The 13,550-nt window shown below is 38.1% G+C and overlaps 1 protein-coding gene across 2 annotated transcripts in view; it reads right to left on the bottom strand.

The window, feature by feature from the left end:
* Positions 1 to 13,550, bottom strand: part of NHSL1 (NHS like 1) — a 214,364-nt gene that overhangs the window by 171,209 nt on the left and 29,605 nt on the right. The window lies entirely within an intron of this gene.

Raw genomic sequence — 13,550 nt, 5'->3', positions numbered from 1 at the left:
GTTTAGCAGTCACACTTCGATTACTTGTGTTAGTGACATAAATGTATAGCTAGTTAATGACATATTCTAGTAATATAAAACCTTTCCTGAGGCTAAGCTATAAACTAGCTTTGGTTCACTGCACATAGATTTCAAGAGTCTCAGATTACTCTTTAACACAAGCAAGACCTTGTCAGCACTCTTTCTCTGACCCCCAAGTAAATCACTTCTGCACCAGACAAATTCAACACCATCCAGGTCTAGCAGTCTCACATACAGCTTCAGAACTTTTATTGTGACTCTAAGTAACCTAGTTTTCCAAGCAAGTATTTTTAGGAGTTGAGGAATATCCACATAGATAAAAGACGACAAAACAATGGCAGAAAAATTGTTCTAAAATTGCAATCCGGCTCTGTGTTCTTTTACAGACAGAGGACTAAATCAGTATAGTGTACCTCAACTTGAGCCTTCCAGCTGAATATGGCCCCATGCTTAACAAAATGCCCCCATAAACTATAATTACCTGCATTTATTTAACTATAACTATCACTATGAATTAACATTTTTAAATTCAATAGAACATAATATGCTAAATTGTGTTGGCTTTATTCTCCAGATTTTTTATTGCTACTTCACTTTTAGTTGGACCTCCCCTCTCAATGCCCGGTAGTGCTGACAATCGTCGGGGCAGACAGGGCGTCCATGCTGGATTACAGGCAGGACAGAGTGACTGCGCAAACCACTAGGTCCCTCCTGGGCTGCACACGCAGCCCTGGCTTTTAACGACGCTGCACACACAATCCTCACAATCACACCCTATTAGGCAGCGCATGCAAAAGCCTACTCTCGGTGGCACTGCTTCCACAATGGTTAGCTTCAAGGGAGCATACAGTTACAGCATAGAGACTGATAATAATAATATCACATCTTAAACTTTAAAGAAATTGGAATGTGTGTCATACTTTATTAGCTGAGATGAGTTAGAATTGCAATTAGTTTGCATATAGTCACAAAAAAAGCAGAAGTGGTTGTAGTAAAAACCTTACTGCAATAGATATACAGTGCAATACAATGCAATCTACTGAAATCAGACTGGAGCCTTGTTTCCACGTGTTGTTATTGTTGTATGCCACGGGTAGGAAATGGAAGTGACACATCTTCCTGTATATGCAGGATTATATCTATTGTTATTGTGGACACTGTATTTCAGGACATGCTCTATCAGTTCTGAGCACTGGGATACTTTGCCATGATTAACAGTATCTTGTGGTTTACAAAACTAACATTCACTTCCTAAGCTGTGGACAATTTCCTTGGGGTGTGTAAGTCACTGTCATTCTGTATAACTAAACAAAGCTGTTTTGAGCGGTTTGATTATTTATGTCTTGCTGTTCAGTTCAGGGCATATAGGGTTACAATTAATAATGAGGTTTTTATTTTTACAGCAAAACGCTCTTGTTACACAGAGCGGTTTAACAAGTCGCCATATGTAGGAATTCTATTGGCCATCAGTGATCACCTCCTGTGACATCATAACAGTTCCGGCTGGAGCAGTTTTTATTGGATCATTTAGGTTGCCTGGCCTATCATTTAGCACCAATAAGGTTAGGATTAGAGTTTGCCCTTTAATAGGTTGTAGTTGTGACATTTACAACATCTCCAAACTCTACATCATTTGAGTAGAAGCCAGTTGGAAGCTGTATTAACTCAGTTAACATTTGTAATAGATGGTGCTGTGGAAGATTATATATGTTGTAGCAAATAAATCCTCTGGCTTGGTTGTTCTTTACTTTCATTTAACTGTTTCATTGTGATGGGGATGTGGGTTCTAGGTATTAATATGATATGGTCAGAGGACTCACTTAGACGAGCTATTTAACTTTTCTTCAAGTTACAAAAGCCCTTCACTGAGAATGTAGTAAAATAAAGTTAGTAAAATAATACAGCTTAGTGGTTGCATTGGATCTAAACATTTGTACTATGTTCTGACAGAAGTAAATTACAATGTGAACCATGTGATCAAGCAGAGGATGAATAATAGCCTCACAGTCTTTTTATTCCCCTGTTCCAGCAATCCCTGTGATGTGTGCAGAGCATTTTAATTTGTCCTTTAATTCAATTAACTGCCAACAAACTTGTTGAAATGAAGGCATAAAAGCAGACACGGTTGGACACCAAAACACTGAGGAGTGCCACATTAAACAGCGCACTCTGGGCTGCAGCCCAGTCAAGAGATGCTGAGTCAAAAACAACATTCTCTTTTATTCGCGTCCTCTTAAACAAGAAAAAAATCTCAATCTGAACCTGTTTACAAATAACTAGTCTGATGACAGATAATAATAAAAGAACAGTTGATAAGGTAAAACACTAGACACTGCCCTCTGCATTACTACTATACCTACTGAGTAACAGTGGACAATGTAACACAGTGTGTGTGCTCCATGTAACCTAGTCTGCTGGCAATGCCAGTGGCGGAACTACCATTGGTGCAGCAGGTGCAGTGCAACAGGGCCGGTGGAGATAATGGGAAACGAAGGTAGTTGTGGGCCCTGGTTCCCTCCTCCCAGCTTCCCAGTACCAGGGCCCACAACTCGCTAGGTCCGTCTCTGGGTCGTGCCACACAGAAATATATCTAACCATTTCAGATCCTAATATGACGCTTTTCAAATGGAATTGTTTCTTGTAATTGTTCTATCCGTTATTATCACGATTTGTAGAATCCCTTACGCCATAATTGGATTTTATGTGATAATCAAAAGGTATACTCCATTAGTGGTAGATAGACATAGAAAAGAATACTTAAAGTCAGGGCTGCCACCAGAAAATAGGGGACCCAGTACAAATGTAACAGGCAGGGCCCCCCTCCTTCCTTGTCTCACCCCACCCTCATTTCAAAGTATTCTCTAGCCAACATTTGCCTCCCCAGATTCTCTGCAGTCACCCCTCATCCCCGGTTCCATCTAACCCCTGCAGTAGTTTACTTACCTCTCTGCGTCTTCTTGCTTTCTCCTTTTGGCTCCTCTCTATTGACAGCGCTGTGACGTTATTAATTACATGAAGTTAGCGATACTGCTTTGTCGCCGCTCTCTGTCCGGGAGCCGGGCACTTGGGGGACTGGGACTGGAGCAAATGGCGGCAGCTGTGTGGCCCTGACATCTTGGGAGTGGAGGCAGACATGCTGCCTACAAGGGGGCCCTCTACCGTATCCTTAATTACACGCAGAGGTCTCTCCCCATACCACCTCTCACATCTCAGGAGAAGCTGCTGCCTAGAAACCTCCCTTAATTTGCTGCGGGTGCCTCCTCCCCAATAATTTTGTTTGGGCCCAGGGCTGGCGGGGCCCCATTCTGCAGTTCTCCTTGCCCCCCCCCCCCCCTCCGATGGCGGCCCTGCTTAAAATATGCTTGTGTCCTGGTCACATTGAATGCGGCCAATTTCAGTGCTGCATCATTATACATAGAGCTCTCACTAACTCCTGGTCCTTTTGTGAGCACAACCAATATTCATGTCACATGCCTCAGTGATCGCTAGGAATTAATAGGCCGACAAGTAGACTTTAAATGCATTAACATCATTGTTTAATTTAAAAATATAACTTAATGGAACTAGACATTTGATAGCAATTTTCATAAAGTCATATTCACACATATGTTATGATTTAACCAGAAAGGACTCTTGGGCTTACTCCTATTTCATGTGGCCATTTTGATGAATGCCAACAGAAACAATTGATGTGTACGTGTGTAATAATGCTCTGACTTGTCTATAGTTAGTTAGGATTTATAATAAACTGTAAATAGTACAAATCAGTTACTTACTTAATAAAATAAAACTAGTCCTTGTTGATATTGTACAAGAAGATTGTCCACGGAAGCTGTGGCTGCAATTGTAATTATTCTGGTTTACCATAATTTTGCAAAATAGCAAATTACAGATAAGGACCTACTGAATACAGTTTAATCTGAGTCTGTTTTAAAGGAATCGTTAACAAGGGTTGAGAATGTTGAAAGAGAAGATTTGTTCATTTACATAGTAAAGGAACCCTCTAAGGAGTGTATACCCCTTATAACACAATACAATAGTCACGAGTCTTGTTTTTGAAAGGTGCTGAACAAACATTAAGATATTCTGCTCATTCTTAAGAAAATAATACCAGATAAACCGGATATTGTTTTCAAAAAAGTCAAGAGTCTCAAAGAAATTTTAGCCCCAAGTAACACTGGGAAGGCAAATAGAACACTTTTTGGTAAGGAGCTTTGTTTAGTTGCAATCATTGTAATGTGTGTAAGTTCGTCAATCCTTGAAGGAAAATATTTACTGATTCTAATAATTCCACCACTTACAAAGTCAAATCTGTAATAAATTGCATGACGCCATCAGTCATTTAACTCTTACAATGCGCTTGCAGACTGAAATGTCAAGAAGACTAAATGCAATTTAAAGTTGAGGATTCAAGAACAAGTAGGGAACATTAAGAATAAAAGTCCAATCCCATTCCGTCCCTAAACATTTTTCAACTGGACACAATGCCCATCCAAGTTGCCTTAGGTACGTTTATATTGGTGACTTAGAAAAAGTCTCGCACAAAGAGAAATGTCCTGCACTTTCACCCTTAAAACTATTGCATCACAATGTTTGAACAATACCTTTGAAATTGTTCCCTTTATCTGATTACTAACTATGGATGATAGTTATTTTAATGTATTGTTTCTTTTAGTCTTCATAAAATGTGACATACAGTACTGTGCAAAAGGGCTGGAGAGCAGTACAATAATGAGTGTCTGCAGGCAACAGTGAAGTTACTTGCAAGCTTGGGGCTGCATTTCAGCGAATGGAGTTGGGGATTTTGTCAGGATTAATGGTGTCCTCAATGCTGAGAAATATAGTCAGATAGTTATCCATCATGCAATACCATCTGGGAGGCATCTGATTGGCTCCAACTTTATTCTGCAGCTGAACAACAACCCCAAACTTACTGTCAATGTCATTAAGAACTATCTTCATCATAAAGAGAACAAGGAGTCCTGGAAGTGACAATATGGCCCCACAGAGCCCTGATCTCATTATCAGAGTCTGCCTGGGATTACATGAAGAGACAGAAGGATGTGAGCAAGCCTACATTCACAGAAGATCTGTGGTTAGTTCTCCAAGATGTTTGGAACAACCTCCCTGCCGAGTTCCTTCAAAAACTGTGTACAAGTGTACCTAGAAGAAGTGATGCTATTTTGAAGGCAAAGGGTGGTCACACCAAATATTGATTTAATTTAGATTTGTCTTCTGTTTATTCACTTTGCATTATGGTAATTGATAAAAATAAACTATTAACACATATATTTTTGTATTTTTTAAAGCATTCTTACTTTGCAGCATTTTTTGCACACCTGCCTAAAACTTTTGCACAGTATTTTATACACATATTTTTAGTTTATATATATATATATATATATATATATATATATTGATCCATGAATACAAGCTTGATCTCTTTAGTACTGTGTGAATATATATTGTAACATATGAATATTTAATAAAAATCATTAAAGATGAATTGACTTTAATCCCTTTGTCGCCTCACTGATATTTCTGTTGCTTATAACAATTGTATTTTGTGTTCAGTATAGCATGAAAGAGTGTTCGTTATGGAGCGCACATAAGTATATGGGCTCCAGATTTGATGTATAACTCGGTATGTAGTTTCTGGTACATGCGCAGTTTCAGCCCTCAGTATTTCTCCCCACCCATGTGCAATGGTTACTAGGATCGGAAGATGCACATTGGTCCAATAGTGTGAGCGTGCACACAACATCGGTCAACTCCTTTAATAATCATTTAGTATAGGATATACACTTTACTTATGTTTAGTGATTGCACTTTTGTGGTTGTTAGTGTTGTTTGTAAATAATATGCACAATTGAATATATAGAGTGAGTCTAAGTATATACTTTCTATAGAGATTTCTGTCTCTAATATGGCTGTACGTAAGTGCTTAAAGTTCACTGTTAATAGTTTCTAAACTGGCGTGAAGATTATATATTTTTTTAGATATTTCATGCATATTGTTTAAAGATGTTGTATGTGTTATTATATAATCATGTCACATTTATTTTAAATACAATGGTCATTCTATCTCTTTTTTTCCTCCTCTATGATGATTATGGGACATTTGGATCAGCTGACTTTATTTCTGTTGATTTAAAAAAAAAAAAAAAACCCATTACATTATTCCACAACTAGCCACATTGGCTACTATTTAATAGAGGTTTTCATATTCATTTCAATTAGCCCAATAAGTCCATTCATGTCAATGCAGTTTCTGCACTTAGCACACACTGCAAACGTAATTGGAATGAATGTGACCATTGATTTCAATGTTTTTAAATAGATAAAGGTCTTTATTTTGTCGCTTAACTTATCTCAAGTGTCTGAAACCAGCAAAACCATCTTTTGTGATTTCCACAGTGATTTACTAAAGCTGGGTACACACAACACTGTTTTCATCCAATAATCGACTCAAACAGCCGACATATGACCGCTCGTTCAAAAGTCGGGTCAGTGTGTGCAGTGACACGATGGTCGAAAGTCTGCCCAAATGGACGATTATCGTCTCATTTGGTTGGTCGTACCGTTTAATATTTTCGGTCCAATCTCGTTTCCGCTGTGTAGTGTGTATAAACTTCCGACTGATCCACAACAGTGAGTACGAAATTACAGTCATTGCTCACGACAGCATGGCTGTAAAAAGTTGCTAAAGGGACGTCTGCTCTTCCCTATATCGTCCTTAACAAGGCTAGTATCTATGCAGTCCATGGACCGAGCGATCGGATCATCGATCGCATGTAAAATCGCTCTGCATAAAAAGTTGGTCGAAATTTCTGTAGTGTGTACCCAGCTTAAGTCATAGATTTGTCTAATTCCTAGGGACAAAGTTTAAAAAATGTGTTCCTGAAAATGTTTTTGCAGACAATAGGCCTGATTCATTAAGGAACGTAAAGCAAAAAAAAAAATAACTTTGCTCCTTGGCAAAACCATATTGCTTTTGGAGGGGGGTCTAAATTTAAAATGTGGGGACAGATTTATAGTTGGAGTAATACATGTCCTAGATCAACTTTAAATTTCAGTGTAAAAATAAAGCTATCAAGTATTTGTGTGCTACATGAAAAAACAGCCAGTATTTTCCTTATGTGCAAAATTATAACTAATTTGCACCCCTTGCAATGCAACATGATTTATCCAGGAGAAAACTTACTCCTTTTTTTGCCTTACTTTTCTTAATGAATCAGGCCCAATGTGCCCAACTGAACCGTACAGTTTTTATATTAGATATCATTTGCATGAGCACTATACTGCATGTGATGGGCATAGAGTAACCTACCCATCACTAAAGTATATATGGAAATTACTTTCAAACGTTGGCAACTATGGGACTCTAACATGAATAACTGTTATAGTGGACTCAGGGACAGAACATAGCATTGCTGGGCCTCATAGCAAAATTTGGATTTGGGCTTTGCTGCACGTGAAAAAGCCCCGGCGCATGCTCAGAAGAGCCTCTGGAGGGTACTCCAGGATTGGAAATGTACCCCCTGCAAGTAGTTCCGACACTTGTTTACAAAGATAACATGCATTCATTATACTGCAATTTACCTAACTGTAGCTAATATCAACCTAATTGCAGCTCATGATATTTCCGATCTTTAGTTCCAAACTGGTTTCTATTGCTTATCTGTAAGACAACATTAATCATGGCCCTTAGGTTTGTCATTAAATTCCGGAATCATGATAATTTACTCTCACAACAAGAGCTCATTGTTAGCACAGAAGGAGCTCAGGCACTGATTACATAACAGATACATAGACCTTCCCAAGGTATTCAATGAACACTACCTCCATGCCTGCATCGTCTGCCATCTGGAAATAAAACATAATGTACACTATCTCCTACCCACAGCACTACATCTACCTGTCTTATCAAGTTACAATCAGCAACAAAATGAATAAGAAAAGTGATAACTCTCAACATGTGATCATATAAGAGCTATTTTAAAAAGGTCAAATCAGAGTATTTTATTTATATAACTTAGAATTCCATGGAAACAAAATGATTATTAAAAATCTGTGTGCAGAACTAATCAACTTTCAAAAATTCTCCTAATTGCAATTTAATATTGCTAATAGTTGTGTGTGGTCAAAAGGCAACTTCTGAATTGCATCTTCACTGTGTAGTTGTTTTGGAGACTGGATAAAAGGTCTTCTGACCAACCTCCCCTGTGCCTCCTCTCCTCAACCTGCAACCGACAGATATGGCTCTGCCAAAGTGAATCAAGAATATACCATATTTCCCCATGTATAGGACGCTCCACTGTATAAGACGCACCTATATAAATCATGATAAACATTATCCTCAATTTTTTCACAGAGTATTTGTGCAGCTTATACAGTGGAGAGACTACGCTATAGTGAATTCTGACTTACCCTGTCAGATGATTCCTCTGTCTGGTAAAGTCTTCTGTCTTCTCTCTGTCTGATCCTGATGCTGGAAACCCGATTAAGGTCCTCTCTGCGATGTCCGGATGTCCTTTCAGGACCTTGTCAATCCTTTGAGGACCTCAAGGTCCTGAAAGGATGCCTTAGGTCCTGAAAGGATGCCTTTCAGGACCTTGTCAAGGTCCTGAAAGGACATCCGGACATCGCAGAGAGGACCTTAATCGGGTTTCCAGCATCAGGATCATACAGAGAGAAGACTTTACCGGACAGAGGAGTCATCTGACAGGGTAAGTGCTACTACCCCTGTATAAGACGCACCCAGTTATTAGACCCAAAATTTTGGGGGAATTGGTGCGTCTTATACATGGGGAAATACGGTACATTCTGCTAAAAAAAAAAGTCACACGGGCCACTCATACACTAGCATTCACCTATATGGGTACATATTAGACTGGAGGATAATGGAGATATTTGGAGGCATTATGAGGTTATCTGATAGTGTGATGCTAAATGTAATAGACAGTTTGTTAGGTGTTTTATTTTATAATATATGCTTTTTACACTTTTGCAATACTGATGAGCACAGTTCAGTAAATACATATATTTTGGCATAGTGCACATATCATTTTTACGCATATTCTTTTTTTGTCACAGTATAGTTCCCATATATATTTTCTCATGGAAGCAGCAAGAAATTTCACACTATAGGTCATATCTATATTTTCTCACGGAAACAAAATGCAACTTCCACTGCAAAAAGTATTTTTCCCTAAGGCTTTATTCTATGCATACCAACTTCAAAGCACCATCCTCTGCATGTTAAATCGTGATGTCTTCTCATTCAGTTACCAATATCAGCTGTCAATTGTTGGTCAAACTTCAGCTGCGGTGGAGAACGTTATTGCATATAATTAAGCATAGTGTACTAGAGGCTGCGGTTGAAATGGGGGATTGCCATTTAATGATGCTCTGTTGTGTATGGAGGAACTGAAGGCAACCTGTAAGGTTTAATATAGGATGTTCTGAACCACAACTCTAAAGCAACTGAAAAAAGTAAAAAAACTACCAAATAGTAATATCTGAAGGTCTATCAGGAGCAATTGTCCAAAACTGTGCTCCATGTATGTCTGTAAGTTTATATAATGTTTTAAATTTACAAGTCTACAATGCAGAAAACAATATACAGTATAGGAAAATAAAAGCAGGTGCTTTGAAAGGCATTGAAGACAAAAGGAAGGAGACCCTGCACCCAAATCATCATAATTTATTTATATAGCGCCAACATATTCCGTAGCGCTTATATTCCAATTAAATCATCAGTTTTCAACCTGTGTTAAACACATTATTCAAAGCATTTCCAGAAGAACATCTTCAGTAAGTTTCATATTTTAAATTTGTAATGAAGAAAAAATAACACATTACCAACAAGGCAATATATATGGAGACAAGACGAGAGCCTTTACATTCAGACACTGAATGGTTGTTATACAGCTGTCACCAAGTCTGTTTGTTAACTTTTATTAACTGTACAATCAAAGGCAAAAATACTCCGTTCCTTTGTTTCAAGGCTCTTGTTAAAAAGTAATTTGCAGAATTACAGCCTTAGTGATATACTTTTATCCACTTTAGTTGAATACTACAAAGAGCTCCTTCAATTGTGTACCAAGACAAAATAAACAATACTTTCCTTTCGGAAAAGATTAAAAGAATTGGCAATGTAGAGTTTTCACAAGAGGTCTTTGATTGTGAGACTTGTATTGCAGCCGTTTAATTTCTTTAATCCAAGCTTGTTGTTTTATGTAAAAAAAATGTACATTATACAGGTCAGGGGCGCAACACTACACATGGATCCCTCTTCCTGCGATCTTGCTTTGCATGCGCAGCGAAGCCCCGTTTTGAATACGACTGAACTTGGTCATAATCTTTGCTGAAGCAGCCAACTTCCAATTTATGTCGCAAGGAGGTCACGGAGCATGTCTGAGATCAGAGGAGGAGGGACATGCAGTCTGTATCACATGGTTTCCCTTCTACCTCCGCGGGCAAGAGATGCATGATTCCTGCTTCATTAAAGCAAGATACAGAATCATCAGGCAGGCCCTGGTACGCACCAGTGTGCTTCAAAGATGTTTTTCTAGTTTTGGGTCAACTTACGCATGTGAACAGACATTCCCTATTATAGGGCACATTTACAACTACAAGTGAAACAGGTTGACTGTCTACATTACAACAAAATGCATGATAATAGGTTACTACAGATTGGTGTGTCTATACTTGATTAAATGTGTTGTTTTAAATTATTATTGAGATTAAGGATTATATGAAACTTGTTTGAAAGTATGAAGGCCTTACATAAGTACGATGTGTATAAAGTTGCCCATCACTGATGCCGTATATATAGTGCACAGTATCATCAGGACCATTGTAGGTTGTAGTTCAAACCATAGAAAGTCAAATGTACCACAAAATACAGCATGGTTCAGTTATGGCCCAAGACGTATTGCAGTGTGACTAATAAGGGATTCATAAATAATGGAGCAGATTTAATCTAATTCATTCTATACAAAACCATTCATTCCCCTTTTCTTAATTTGAAAACATCTTCCTCATTCTGCCATTTTCACAGTCCTAGCACTTGAAACAGGACTTAGATTTGTGTTTTCCTAAAAGCACTTGGTTTATTTACCATGAGCCTAAGTAGACCTGTGCCTAGGGACAGTACAGGTAGAGGGAAGTTCTTACTTTACATAGAAGATGTTATATTTGTTTCTTTGCTTGGCATGATCTGAATGAACCTGTGTGTGTTTAACTCATTAAATATTTTAATAACTGGGTGGAGGAGCATGAGTTAACTGAGGAATTAATTCCAATTATACTTTGCTCTATGGCAGGACCAGTAAAACTACTAAATTATTAAATGCTGTGTTCTGGTTGGAACACCTTATTCGTCCCAATTGGTAATGTTGGTAGATGTGCAATTATGAAATTCTGGGCATGGCTCTACCAATTTTCATTGTCTCACTGGAGCTAATTGGTGATATTTCATTTTACATATGGATGTGAATATTTACTGTGTTAATCTTGTTACACACATATGCAATTTCACTTCAGATGCAATTTCTCTAATGCTCTCTCCAAGGATTGAAAGTCACGATGAGCATCCAGATTCATGCATACATACCTACACGATTTACCATCAGATCTGTTATCTTTATCTCTCATATTCATCTTCTTGAAAAGATTGTGACTCTGTACACTCTCTACAGATATCGGCCTATGCTGCTGCAATATGTTGAAGGAACTATTGGTAGAAGTGTTGGACAGACAGCCGTGAGTGCGAACACACTTCCACATTTTCCTGATATCGTTCCATCATTGATTGTGATTTTTAGAATAAGTTTAATGTAATGCAAGTTTAGAAAACAAAATCAACTGATGTATTGTACCAAAACACATCGCAACATGATTGTGGGAACGGTCATGTGATCTGCATGATAACTGCTTAGATGTGTGTCCAGCTTAACTTTAAAATTATTGGTGAACTGCAAATAACTATCGTCTTTGGTGAGTGTGAGACTTTAACCGGTGTAACAATGTGTGTTGTGTGAAAGCAGTAGGACTACACAAAGTGATACGAAGTGAGTATAAGTGAGGGGAGAACCAGGGCAGGAGAGCATGATACGGAACAAGCTAGACTTTTACAAAGGGAGAGGGGGATATATAGTGGGGAAGAAAATAATACCTAATTTTATTACCATACAGATTCAGGTAGCTTTCCCTAATTTCCATGCACAATCTCAAATTTTAATAACTGGTCCTTGGAAAAGTTTGTCCCTGATGGCTTCTCTATTTTCAACCTTTGCCAACTATATATTTCTCTTATAGATAATGTAATTTGCATTGTCTATTCCATCTACCTATCTGGAGGTTTTGATTTCATATTTAGAAGAGGAAAATCTAATAAATAAAAAGAACCAGTAACATAACATTTTATCAGATAGTAGTGCACCAATGTTCATCTGTACTGCTCCAGTGTGTGAGATGCAACACTGACATACAGCAGCCAATATCAGGTAAAAGTCCACAGTACGTGTCATCCTAAATCCTGCGATTGCCAGGTGAAGTCTGATTATATCATTACCGAGCCTTTTGGTAAGTGCAGCCGAAATAATTTCTGTGGTCTGTGTCCACTTCCGTCTGCACCGACAGGCTCCAGTGATGCAGAGAATAAGCTGTTTAGTACAAGAGGACATCTAATTTGGTAACAGATGTCAACGGCCAAAACTGGACACTTACCCTGTTGGCCTGCTTGTGTGTGGTCAGCAAAATCATAATGAAATAGCTGTCTTATTGCTTTGTTGCAGACTAGTATTAAACATTTTTGTTCTCCCTTGCATTCCTTTTCTATACTGGGAAGTTAAATCCTAGAAAGAAACCTTAATCCGTTCAACGCTCCATCAAATCAATCTTGTCAGCAGTACAAAGCCTACAAAACAGTACACAGGAGGATGCGATCCAAAACTTTTTAAGAACAAAATCTGCAAGGGAAATTGTTTGGGAATAGAATCTCACTTTGGAAAGCAAGAGGAAATTGTGATGTGAATAATTGTAAATTGGTAGCAGAGCTGAAGCCCGATTAGCACACCAGCTGTCATAAATACAACTATACTGTTTATCTGTGTACACTAACATTAAGTTTACTGATGATGATACAATATTGCAGTTGGCAAATACATGACAGAACTGATGAACAAATGGGGCTTTATATAGTTAGAACAATAGTTGTAATATGAAGGATCATTAATATTTCAGACATGATTCTATATTTCATTAGTGATAAATTAGCTGATTTTTATATATAAAACATTATTGGTTGAAAAAAATAACCAGTTTCCTAAAATAGCAAGCTAAGTACCTTCTAAGCGTCATTTTTCTTAGCTATCCTCCTACAAATCATTATCTCCCTTTCAGATTCTCTCTGGAGGGCAGACAAGTGTAGCTGCCAGTCATGCACACAGACTCAGACTTTCAGTATGTCATGTGACAGCAGAGGGGGAAAGGAAGGGGGGAGGATTTTACAGTGCAGACAG

The sequence above is a fragment of the Mixophyes fleayi genome, chromosome 3 (genome assembly GCF_038048845.1).
Source record: "Mixophyes fleayi isolate aMixFle1 chromosome 3, aMixFle1.hap1, whole genome shotgun sequence".
NCBI classification, from domain to species: Eukaryota; Metazoa; Chordata; class Amphibia; order Anura; family Limnodynastidae; genus Mixophyes; species Mixophyes fleayi.
Note: the sequence above shows the minus strand (reverse complement) of the source record. Positions and strands in the feature narration are given on the sequence as shown.